The following is a 13873-nucleotide window of genomic DNA, read 5'->3' on the forward strand; positions in this document are numbered from 1 at the left end:
TATATAGTAGGAGGACAGTGCAGAATTTTGCTGACCACCAGTATATATATAGCAGTACGGTACAGTAGTCCATTGCTCTACCTCTTTGTCATCAAGTATACTATCCATCCATACCTGTGCTGCATTTTAGTTGTGCGCAGTATATAGTAGGAGGACAGTGCAGAATTTTGCTGAATACCAGTATATATATAGCAGTACGGTACAGTAGTCCATTGCTCTACCTCTGTGTCATCAAGAATACTATCCATCCATACCTGTGCTGCATTGAAGTTCTGCACAGTATATAGTAGTAGGACAGTGCAGAATTTTGCTGACCACAAGTATATAGATATATATATAGCAGTACGGTACAGTAGTCCATTGCTCTACCTCTGTGTCGTCAAGTATACTATCCATCCATACCTGTGCTGCATTGTTGTTGTGCGCAGTATATAGTAGGAGGACAGTGCAGAATTCTGATGACCACCAGTATATATATACAAGAATGATACAGTAGTCCATTGCTCTACCTCTGTGTCGTCAAGTATACTATCCATCCATACCTGTGCTGCATTGTACTTGTGCGCAGTATATAGTAGGAGGACAGTGCAGAATTTTGCTGACCACCAGTATATATATAGCAGTACGGAACAGTAGTCCCTTGCTCTACCTCTGTGTCATCAAGTATACTATCCATCCATAACTGTGCTGCATTTAATTGTGCGCAGTATATAGGAGGACAGTGCAGAATTTTGCTGACCACCAGTATATATATATAGCAGTACGGTACAGTAGTCCATTGCTCTACCTCTGTGTCGTCAGGTATACTATCCATCCATACCTGTGCTGCATTGTAGTTGTGCGCAGTATATAGTAGGAGGACAGTGCAGAATTTTGCTGACCACCAGTATATATATAGCAGTACGGTACAGAAGACCATTGCTCTACCTCTGTGTCGTCAAGTATACTATCCATCCATACCTGTGTTGCATTTTAGTTGTGCGCAGTATATAGTAGGATAGTACAGAATTTTGCTGACCACCAGTATATATATAGCAGTACGGTACAGTAGCCCATTGCTCTACCTCTGTGTCATCAAGAATACTATCCATCCATACCTGTGCTGCATTGAAGTTCTGCGCAGTATATAGTAGGAGGACAGTGCAGAATTTTGCTGAATACCAGTTTATATATAGCAGTACGGTACATTAGTCCATTGCTCTACCTCTGTGTCATCAAGAATACTATCCATCCATACCTGTGCTGCATTGAAGTTCTGCGCAGTATATAGTAGTAGGACAGTGCAGAATTTTGCTGACCACAAGTATATAGATATATATATATAGCAGTACGGTACAGTAGTCCATTGCTCTACCTCTTTGTCATCAAGTATACTATCCATCCATACCTGTGCTGCATTTTAGTTGTGCGCAGTATATAGTAGGAGGACAGTGCAGAATTTTGCTGAATACCAGTATATATATAGCAGTACGGTACAGTAGTCCATTGCTCTACCTCTGTGTCATCAAGAATACTATCCATCCATACCTGTGCTGCATTGAAGTTCTGCACAGTATATAGTAGTAGGACAGTGCAGAATTTTGCTGACCACAAGTATATAGATATATATATAGCAGTACGGTACAGTAGTCCATTGCTCTACCTCTGTGTCGTCAAGTATACTATCCATCCATACCTGTGCTGCATTGTTGTTGTGCGCAGTATATAGTAGGAGGACAGTGCAGAATTCTGATGACCACCAGTATATATATACAAGAATGATACAGTAGTCCATTGCTCTACCTCTGTGTCGTCAAGTATACTATCCATCCATACCTGTGCTGCATTGTACTTGTGCGCAGTATATAGTAGGAGGACAGTGCAGAATTTTGCTGACCACCAGTATATATATAGCAGTACGGAACAGTAGTCCCTTGCTCTACCTCTGTGTCATCAAGTATACTATCCATCCATAACTGTGCTGCATTTAATTGTGCGCAGTATATAGGAGGACAGTGCAGAATTTTGCTGACCACCAGTATATATATATAGCAGTACGGTACAGTAGTCCATTGCTCTACCTCTGTGTCGTCAGGTATACTATCCATCCATACCTGTGCTGCATTGTAGTTGTGCGCAGTATATAGTAGGAGGACAGTGCAGAATTTTGCTGACCACCAGTATATATATAGCAGTACGGTACAGAAGACCATTGCTCTACCTCTGTGTCGTCAAGTATACTATCCATCCATACCTGTGTTGCATTTTAGTTGTGCGCAGTATATAGTAGGATAGTACAGAATTTTGCTGACCACCAGTATATATATAGCAGTACGGTACAGTAGCCCATTGCTCTACCTCTGTGTCATCAAGAATACTATCCATCCATACCTGTGCTGCATTGAAGTTCTGCACAGTATATAGTAGGAGGACAGTGCAGAATTTTGCTGAATACCAGTTTATATATAGCAGTACGGTACATTAGTCCATTGCTCTACCTCTGTGTCATCAAGAATACTATCCATCCATACCTGTGCTGCATTGAAGTTCTGCGCAGTATATAGTAGTAGGACAGTGCAGAATTTTGCTGACCACAAGTATATAGATATATATATATAGCAGTACGGTACAGTAGTCCATTGCTCTACCTCTGTGTCGTCAAGTATACTATCCATCCATACATGTGCTGCATTGTTGTTGTGCGCAGTATATAGTAGGAGGACAGTGCAGAATTCTGATGACCACCAGTATATATATACAAGAATGAAACAGTAGTCCATTGCTCTACCTCTGTGTCGTCAAGTATACTATCCATCCATACCTGTGCTGCATTGTACTTGTGCGCAGTATATAGTAGGAGGACAGTGCAGAATTTTGCTGACCACCAGTATATATATAGCAGTACGGAACAGTAGTCCCTTGCTCTACCTCTGTGTCATCAAGTATACTATCCATCCATAACTGTGCTGCATTTAATTGTGCGCAGTATATAGGAGGACAGTGCAGAATTTTGCTGACCACCAGTATATATATATAGCAGTACGGTACAGTAGTCCATTGCTCTACCTCTGTGTCGTCAGGCATACTATCCATCCATACCTGTGCTGCATTGTAGTTGTGCGCAGTATATAGTAGGAGGACAGTGCAGAATTTTGCTGACCACCAGTATATATATAGCAGTACGGTACAGAAGACCATTGCTCTACCTCTGTGTCGTCAAGTATACTATCCATCCATACCTGTGTTGCATTTTAGTTGTGCGCAGTATATAGTAGGATAGTACAGAATTTTGCTGACCACCAGTATATATATAGCAGTACGGTACAGTAGCCTATTGCTCTACCTCTGTGTCATCAAGAATACTATCCATCCATACCTGTGCTGCATTGAAGTTCTGCGCAGTATATAGTAGGAGGACAGTGCAGAATTTTGCTGAATACCAGTTTATATATAGCAGTACGGTACATTAGTCCATTGCTCTACCTCTGTGTCATCAAGAATACTATCCATCCATACCTGTGCTGCATTGAAGTTCTGCGCAGTATATAGTAGTAGGACAGTGCAGAATTTTGCTGACCACAAGTATATAGATATATATATAGCAGTAAGGTACAGTAGTCCATTGCTCTACCTCTGTGTCGTCAAGTATACTATCCATCCATACCTGTGCTGCATTGTTGTTGTGCGCAGTATATAGTAGGAGGACAGTGCAGAATTCTGATGACCACCAGTATATATATACAAGAATGATACAGTAGTCCATTGCTCTACCTCTGTGTCGTCAAGTATACTATCCATCCATACCTGTGTGCTGCATTGTATTTGTGCGCAGTATATAGTAGGAGGACAGTGCAGAATTTTGCTGACCACCAGTATATATATAGCAGTACGGAACAGTAGTCCATTGCTCTACCTCTGTGTCGTCAAGTATACTATCCATCCATAACTGTGCTGCATTTAATTGTGCGCAGTATATAGGAGGACAGTGCAGAATTTTGCTGACCACCAGTATATATATAGCAGTACGGTACAGAAGACCATTGCTCTACCTCTGTGTCGTCAAGTATACTATCCATCCATACCTGTGTTGCATTTTAGTTGTGCGCAGTATATAGTAGGATAGTACAGAATTTTGCTGACCACCAGTATATATATAGCAGTACGGTACAGTAGCCCATTGCTCTACCTCTGTGTCATCAAAAATACTATCCATCCATACCTGTGCTGCATTGAAGTTCTGCGCAGTATATAGTAGGAGGACAGTGCAGAATTTTGCTGAATACCAGTATATATATAGCAGTACGGTACAGTAGTCCATTGCTCTACCTCTGTGTTATCAAGAATACTATCCATCCATACCTGTGCTGCATTGAAGTTCTGCGCAGTATATAGTAGTAGGACAGTGCAGAATTTTGCTGACCACAAGTATATAGATATATATATATAGCAGTACGGTACAGTAGTCCATTGCTCTACCTCTGTGTCGTCAAGTATGCTATCCATCCATACCTGTGCTGCATTGTTGTTGTGCGCAGTATATAGTAGGAGGACAGTGCAGAATTCTGATGACCACCAGTATATATATACAAGAATGATACAGTAGTCCATTGCTCTACCTCTGTGTCGTCAAGTATACTATCCATCCATACCTGTGCTGCATTGTACTTGTGCGCAGTATATAGTAGGAGGACAGTGCAGAATTTTGCTGACCACCAGTATATATATAGCAGTACGGAACAGTAGTCCATTGCTCTACCTCTGTGTCGTCAAGTATACTATCCATCCATAACTGTGCTGCATTTAATTGTGTGCAGTATATAGGAGGACAGTGCAGAATTTTGCTGACCACCAGTATATATATATATAGCAGTACGGTACAGTAGTCCATTGCTCTACCTCTGTGTCGTCAGGAATACTATCCATCCATACCTGTGCTGCATTGTAGTTGTGCGCAGTATATAGTAGGAGGACAGTGCAGAATTTTGCTGACCACCAGTATATATATAGCAGTACGGAACAGTAGTCCATTGCTCTACCTCTGTGTCGTCAAGTATACTATCCATCCATAACTGTGCTGCATTTAATTGTGCGCAGTATATAGGAGGACAGTGCAGAATTTTGCTGACCACCAGTATATATATAGCAGTACGGTACAGAAGACCATTGCTCTACCTCTGTGTCGTCAAATATACTATCCATCCATACCTGTGTTGCATTTTAGTTGTGCGCAGTATATAGTAGGATAGTACAGAATTTTGCTGACCACCAGTATATATATAGCAGTACGGTACAGTAGCCCATTGCTCTACCTCTGTGTCATCAAGAATACTATCCATCCATACCTGTGCTGCATTGTAGTTGTGCGCAGTATATAGTAGGAGGACAATGCAGAATTTTGCTGACCACCAGTATATATATAGCAGTACGGTACAGTAGTCCATTGCTCTACCTCTGTGTCATCAAGTATACTATCCATCCATACCTGTGCTGCATTTTAGTTGTGCACAGTATATAGTAGGAGGACAGTGCAGAATTTTGCTGAATACCAGTATATATATAGCAGACGGGACAGTAGTCCATTGCTCTACCTCTGTGTCATCAAGAATACTATCCATCCATACCTGTGCTGCATTGAAGTTCTGCGCAGTATATAGTAGTAGGACAGTGCAGAATTTTGCAGACCACAAGTATATAGATATATATATAGCAGTACGGTACAGTAGTCCATTGCTCTACCTCTGTGTCGTCAAGTATACTATCCATCCATACCTGTGCTGCATTGTTGTTGTGCGCAGTATATAGTAGGAGGACAGTGCAGAATTCTGATGACCACCAGTATATATATACAAGAATGATACAGTAGTCCATTGCTCTACCTCTGTCTCGTCAAGTATACTATCCATCCATACCTGTGCTGCATTGTACTTGTGCGCAGTATATAGTAGGAGGACAGTGCAGAATTTTGCTGACCACCAGTATATATATAGCAGTACGGAACAGTAGTCCATTGCTCTACCTCTGTGTCGTCAAGTATACTATCCATCCATAACTGTGCTGCATTTAATTGTGCGCAGTATATAGGAGGACAGTGCAGAATTTTGCTGACCACCAGTATATATATAGCAGTACGGTACAGAAGACCATTGCTCTACCTCTGTGTCGTCAAGTATACTATCCATCCATACCTGTGTTGCATTTTAGTTGTGCGCAGTATATAGTAGGATAGTACAGAATTTTGCTGACCACCAGTATATATATAGCAGTACGGTACAGTAGCCCATTGCTCTACCTCTGTGTCATCAAGAATACTATCCATCCATACCTGTGCTGCATTGTAGTTGTGCGCAGTATATAGTAGGAGGACAATGCAGAATTTTGCTGACCACCAGTATATATATAGCAGTATGGTACAGTAGTCCATTGCTCTACCTCTGTGTCATCAAGTATACTATCCATCCATACATGTGCTGCATTTTAGTTGTGCGCATTATATAGTAGGAGGACAGTGCAGAATTTTGCTGACCACCAGTATATATATAGCAGTACGGTACAGTAGTCCATTGCTCTACCTCTGTGTCATCAAGTATACTATCCATCCATACCTGTGCTGCATTTTAGTTGTGCGCAGTATATAGTAGGAGGACAGTGCAGAATTTTGCTGAATACCAGTATATATATAGCAGACGGGACAGTAGTCCATTGCTCTACCTCTGTGTCATCAAGAATACTATCCATCCATACCTGTGCTGCATTGAAGTTCTGCGCAGTATATAGTAGTAGGACAGTGCAGAATTTTGCAGACCACAAGTATATAGATATATATATAGCAGTACGGTACAGTAGTCCATTGCTCTACCTCTGTGTCGTCAAGTATACTATCCATCCATACCTGTGCTGCATTGTTGTTGTGCGCAGTATATAGTAGGAGGACAGTGCAGAATTCTGATGACCACCAGTATATATATACAAGAATGATACAGTAGTCCATTGCTCTACCTCTGTGTCATCAAGTATACTATCCATCCATACCTGTGCTGCATTGTACTTGTGCGCAGTATATAGTAGGAGGACAGTGCAGAATTTTGCTGACCACCAGTATATATATAGCAGTACGGAACAGTAGTCCATTGCTCTACCTCTGTGTCGTCAAGTATACTATCCATCCATAACTGTGCTGCATTTAATTGTGCGCAGTATATAGGAGGACAGTGCAGAATTTTGCTGACCACCAGTATATATATATAGCAGTACGGTACAGTAGTCCATTGCTCTACCTCTGTGTCGTCAGGAATACTATCCATCCATACCTGTGCTGCATTGTAGTTGTGCGCAGTATATAGTAGGAGGACAGTGCAGAATTTTGCTGACCACCAGTATATATATAGCAGTACGGTACAGAAGACCATTGCTCTACCTCTGTGTCGTCAAGTAAACTATCCATCCATACCTGTGCTGCATTGTTGTTGTGCGCAGTATATAGTAGGAGGACCAGTGCAGAATTCTGATGATATATATACAAGAATGATACAGTAGTCCATTGCTCTACCTCTGTGTCGTCAAGTATACTATCCATCCATACCTGTGCTGCATTGTACTTGTGCGCAGTATATAGTAGGAGGACAGTGCAGAATTTTGCTGACCACCAGTATATATATAGCAGTACGGAACAGTAGTCCATTGCTCTACCTCTGTGTCGTCAAGTATACTATCCATCCATAACTGTGCTGCATTTAATTGTGCGCAGTATATAGGAGGACAGTGCAGAATTTTGCTGACCACCAGTATATATATATATAGCAGTACGGTACAGTAGTCCATTGCTCTACCTCTGTGTCGTCAGGTATACTATCCATCCATACCTGTGCTGCATTGTAGTTGTGCGCAGTATATAGTAGGAGGACAGTGCAGAATTTTGCTGGCCACCAGTATATATATAGCAGTACGGTACAGAAGACCATTGCTCTACCTCTGTGTCGTCAAGTATACTATCCATCCATACCTGTGTTGCATTTTAGTTGTGCGCAGTATATAGTAGGATAGTACAGAATTTTGCTGACCACCAGTATATATATAGCAGTACGGTACAGTAACCAATTCCTCTACCTCTGTGTCATCAAGAATACTATCCATCCATACCTGTGCTGCATTGAAGTTCTGCGCAGTATATAGTAGGAGGACAGTGCAGAATTTTGCTGACCACAAGTATATAGATATATATATAGCAGTACGGTACAGTAGTCCATTGCTCTACCTCTGTGTCGTCAAGTATACTATCCAACCATACCTGTGCTGCATTGTAGTTGTGCGCAGTATATAGTAGGAGGACAGTGCAGAATTTTGATGACCACCAGTATATATATAGCAGTACGGTACAGTAGTCCATTGCTCTACATCTGTGTCGTCAAGTATACTATCTATCCATACCTGTGCTGCATGTTAGTTGTGTGCAGTATATAGTAGGAGGACAGTGCAGTATTTTGCTAACCACCAGTATATATATAGCAGAATGATACAGTAGTCCATTGGTCTACCTCTGTGTCGTCAAGTATACTATCCATCCATACCTGTGCTGCACTGTAGTTGTGCGCAGTATATAGTAGGAGGACAGTGTAGAATTTTGCTGACCACCAGTATATATAGCAGTACGGTACAGTAGTCCATTGCTCTACCTCTGTGTCAAGTATACTATACATCCATACCTGCCCTGCATTGTAGTTGTGTGCAGTATATAGTAGGAGGACAGTGCAGAATTTTGCTGACCACCAGTATATATATAGCAGTACGGTACAGTAGTCCATTGCTCTACCTTTGTGTCATCAAGTATACTATCCATCCATACCTGTGCTGCATTTTAGTTGTGCGCAGTATATAGTAGGAGGACAGTGCAGAATTTTGCTGAATACCAGTATATATATGTAGCAGTACGGTACAGTAGTCCATTGCTCTACCTCTGTGTCATCAAGAATACTATCCATCCATACCTGTGCTGCATTTAATTGTGCGCAGTATATAGTAGGAGGACAGTGCAGAATTTTGCTGACCACCAGTATATATATATAGCAGTACGGTACAGTAGTCCATGTCTCTATCTCTGTGTCGTCAGGTACACTATCCATCCATACCTGTGCTGCATTGTTGTTGTGCGCAGTATATAGTAGGAGGACAGTGCAGTATTTTGCTTACCACCAGTATATATATAGCAGAATGATACAGTAGTCCATTGCTCTACCTCTGTGTCGTCAAGTATACTATCCATCCATACCTGTGCTGCATTTAATTGTGCGCAGTAAACAGTAGGAGGACAGTGCAGAATTTTACTGACCACCAGTATATATATATATATAGCAGTATGGTACAGTAGTCCATTTCTCTATCTCTGTGTCGTCAGGTACACTATCCATCCATACCTGTGCTGCACTGTAGTTGTGTGCAGTATATAGTAGGAGGACAGTGCAGAATTTTGCTGACCACCAGTATATATATAGCAGTACGGTACAGTAGTCCATTGCTCTACCTCTGTATCGTCAAGTATACTATTCATCCATACCTGTGCTGTATTTTAGTTGTGTGCAGTATATAGTAGGAGGACAGTACAGAAATTTGCTGAATACCAGTATATATATAGCAGTACGGTACAGTAGTCCATTGCTCTACCTCTGTGTCATCAAGAATACTATCCATCCATACCTGTGCTGCATTGAAGTTCTGCGCAGTATATAGTAGGAGGACAGTGCAGAATTTTGCTGACCACAAGTATATAGCTATATATATAGTAGTACGGTACAGTAGTCCATTGCTCTACCTCTGTGTCGTCAAGTATACTATCCATCCATTCCTGTGCTGCATTTTAGTTGTGCGCAGTATATAGAAGGAGGACAGTGCAGGATTTTGCTGACCACCAGTATATATATAGCAGTATGGTACAGTAGTCCATTGCTCTACCTCTGTGTCATCAAGAATACTATCCATCCATACCTGTGCTGCATTGAAGTTCTGCGCAGTATATAGTAGTAGGACAGTGCAGAATTTTGCTGACCACAAGTATATAGATATATATATAGCAGTACGGTACAGTAGTCCATTGCTCTACCTCTGTGTCGTCAAGTATACTATCCATCCATACCTGTGCTGCATTGTTGTTGTGCGCAGTATATAGTAGGAGGACAGTGCAGAATTCTGATGACCACCAGTATATATATACAAGAATGATACAGTAGTCCATTGCTCTACCTCTGTGTCGTCAAGTATACTATCCATCCATACCTGTGCTGCATTGTACTTGTGCGTAGTATATAGTAGGAGGACAGTGCATAATTTTGCTGACCACCAGTATATATATAGCAGTACGGAACAGTAGTCCATTGCTTCACCTCTGTGTCGTCAAGTATACTATCCATCCATAACTGTGCTGCATTTAATTGTGCGCAGTATATAGGAGGACAGTGCAGAATTTTGCTGACCACCAGTATATATATATATAGCAGTATGGTACAGTAGTCCATTGCTCTACCTCTGTGTCGTCAGGTATACTATCCATCCATACCTGTGCTGCACTGTAGTCGTGTGCAGTATATAGTAGGAGGACAGTGCAGAATTTTGCTGACCACCAGTATATATATAGCAGTTCGGTACAGAAGACCATTGCTCTACCTCTGTGTCGTCAAGTATACTATCCATCCATACCTGTGCTGCATTGTACTTGTGCGCAGTATATAGTAGGAGGACAGTGCAGAATTTTGCTGACCACCAGTATATATATAGCAGTACGGAACAGTAGTCCATTGCTCTACCTCTGTGTCGTCAAGTATACTATCCATCCATAACTGTGCTGCATTTAATTGTGCGCAGTATATAGGAGGACAGTGCAGAATTTTGCTGACCACCAGTACATATATATAGCAGTACGGTACAGTAGCCCATTGCTCTACCTCTGTGTCGTCAGGAATACTATCCATCCATACCTGTGCTGCATTGTAGTTGTGCGCAGTATATAGTAGGAGGACAGTGCAGAATTTTGCTGACCACCAGTATATATATAGCAGTACGGTACAGAAGACCATTGCTCTACCTCTGTGTCGTCAAGTATACTATCCATCCATACATACCTGTGTTGCATTTTAGTTGTGCGCAGTATATAGTAGGATAGTACAGAATTTTGCTGACCACCAGTATATATATAGCAGTACGGTACAGTAGCCCATTGCTCTACCTCTGTGTCATCAAGAATACTATCCATCCATACCTGTGCTGCATTGAAGTTCTGCGCAGTATATAGTAGGAGGACAGTGCAGAATTTTGCTGAATACCAGTATATATATAGCAGTACGGTACAGTAGTCCATTGCTCTACCTTTGTGTCATCAAGAATACTATCCATCCATACCTGTGCTGCATTGAAGTTCTGCGCAGTATATAGTAGTAGGACAGTGCAGAATTTTGCTGACCACAAGTATATAGATATATATATAGCAGTACGGTACAGTAGTCCATTGCTCTACCTCTGTGTCGTCAAGTATACTATCCATCCATACCTGTGCTGCATTGTTGTTGTGCGCAGTATATAGTAGGAGGACAGTGCAGAATTCTGATGACCACCAGTATATATATACAAGAATGATACAGTAGTCCATTGCTCTACCTCTGTGTCGTCAAGTATACTATCCATCCATACCTGTGCTGCATTGTACTTGTGCGCAGTATATAGTAGGAGGACAGTGCAGAATTTTGCTGACCACCAGTATATATATAGCAGTACGGAACAGTAGTCCATTGCTCTACCTCTGTGTCGTCAAGTATACTATCCATCCATAACTGTGCTGCATTTAATTGTGCGCAGTATATAGGAGGACAGTGCAGAATTTTGCTGACCACCAGTATATATATATAGCAGTACGGTACAGTAGTCCATTGCTCTACCTCTGTGTCGTCAGGAATACTATCCATCCATACCTGTGCTGCATTGTAGTTGTGCGCAGTATATAGTAGGAGGACAGTGCAGAATTTTGCTGACCACCAGTATATATATAGCAGTACGGTACAGAAGACCATTGCTCTACCTCTGTGTCGTCAAGTATACTATCCATCCATACCTGTGTTGCATTTTAGTTGTGCGCAGTATATAGTAGGATAGTACAGAATTTTGCTGACCACCAGTATATATATAGCAGTACGGTACAGTAGCCCATTGCTCTACCTCTGTGTCATCAAAAATACTATCCATCCATACCTGTGCTGCATTGAAGTTCTGCGCAGTATATAGTAGGAGGACAGTGCAGAATTTTGCTGAATACCAGTATATATATAGCAGTACGGTACAGTAGTCCATTGCTCTACCTCTGTGTCATCAAGAATACTATCCATCCATACCTGTGCTGCATTGAAGTTCTGCGCAGTATATAGTAGTAGGACAGTGCAGAATTTTGCTGACCACAAGTATATAGATATATATATAGCAGTACGGTACAGTAGTCCATTGCTCTACCTCTGTGTCGTCAAGTATACTATCCATCCATACCTGTGCTGCATTGTTGTTGTGCGCAGTATATAGTAGGAGGACCAGTGCAGAATTCTGATGATATATATACAAGAATGATACAGTAGTCCATTGCTCTACCTCTGTGTCGTCAAGTATACTATCCATCCATACCTGTGCTGCATTGTGCTTGTGCGCAGTATATAGTAGGAGGACAGTGCAGAATTTTGCTGACCACCAGTATATATATAGCAGTACGGAACAGTAGTCCATTGCTCTACCTCTGTGTCGTCAAGTATACTATCCATCCATAACTGTGCTGCATTTAATTATGCGCAGTATATAGGAGGACAGTGCAGAATTTTGCTGACCACCAGTATATATATATATAGCAGTACGGTACAGTAGACCATTGCTCTACCTCTGTGTCGTCAGGTATACTATCCATCCATACCTGTGCTGCATTGTAGTTGTGCGCAGTATATAGTAGGAGGACAGTGCAGAATTTTGCTGACCACCAGTATATATATAGCAGTACGGTACAGAAGACCATTGCTCTACCTCTGTGTCGTCAAGTATACTATCCATCCATACCTGTGTTGCATTTTAGTTGTGCGCAGTATGTAGTAGGATAGTACAGAATTTTGCTGACCACCAGTATATATATAGCAGTACGGTACAGTAGCCAATTGCTCTACCTCTGTGTCATCAAGAATACTATCCATCCATACCTGTGCTGCATTGAAGTTCTGCGCAGTATATAGTAGGAGGACAGTGCAGAATTTTGCTAACCACCAGTATATATATAGCAGAATGATACAGTAGTCCATTGCTCTACCTCTGTGTCGTCAAGTATACTATCCATCCATACCTGTGCTGCACTGTAGTTGTGCGCAGTATATAGTAGGAGGACAGTGTAGAATTTTGCTGACCACCAGTATATATATAGCAGTACAGTACAGTAGTCCATTGCTCTACCTCTGTGTCAAGTATACTATACATCCATACCTGCCCTGCATTGTAGTTGTGTGCAGTATATAGTAGGAGGACAGTGCAGAATTTGCTGACCACCAGTATATATAGAGCAGTACGGTACAGTAGTCCATTGCTCTACCTTTGTGTCGTCAGGAATACTATCCATCCATACCTGTGCTGCATTGTAGTTGTGCGCAGTATATAGTAGGAGGACAGTGCAGAATTTTGCTGACCACCAGTATATATATAGCAGTACGGTACAGAAGACCATTGCTCTACCTCTGTGTCGTCAAGTATACTATCCATCCATACCAGTGTTGCATTTTAGTTGTGCGCAGTATATAGTAGGATAGTACAGAATTTTGCTGACCACCAGTATATATATAGCAGTACGGTACAGTAGCCCATTGCTCTACCTCTGTGTCATCAAAAATACTATCCATCCATA

Source organism: Pseudophryne corroboree, chromosome 12 (genome assembly GCF_028390025.1).
Source record: "Pseudophryne corroboree isolate aPseCor3 chromosome 12, aPseCor3.hap2, whole genome shotgun sequence".
Classification (NCBI taxonomy): Eukaryota; Metazoa; Chordata; class Amphibia; order Anura; family Myobatrachidae; genus Pseudophryne; species Pseudophryne corroboree.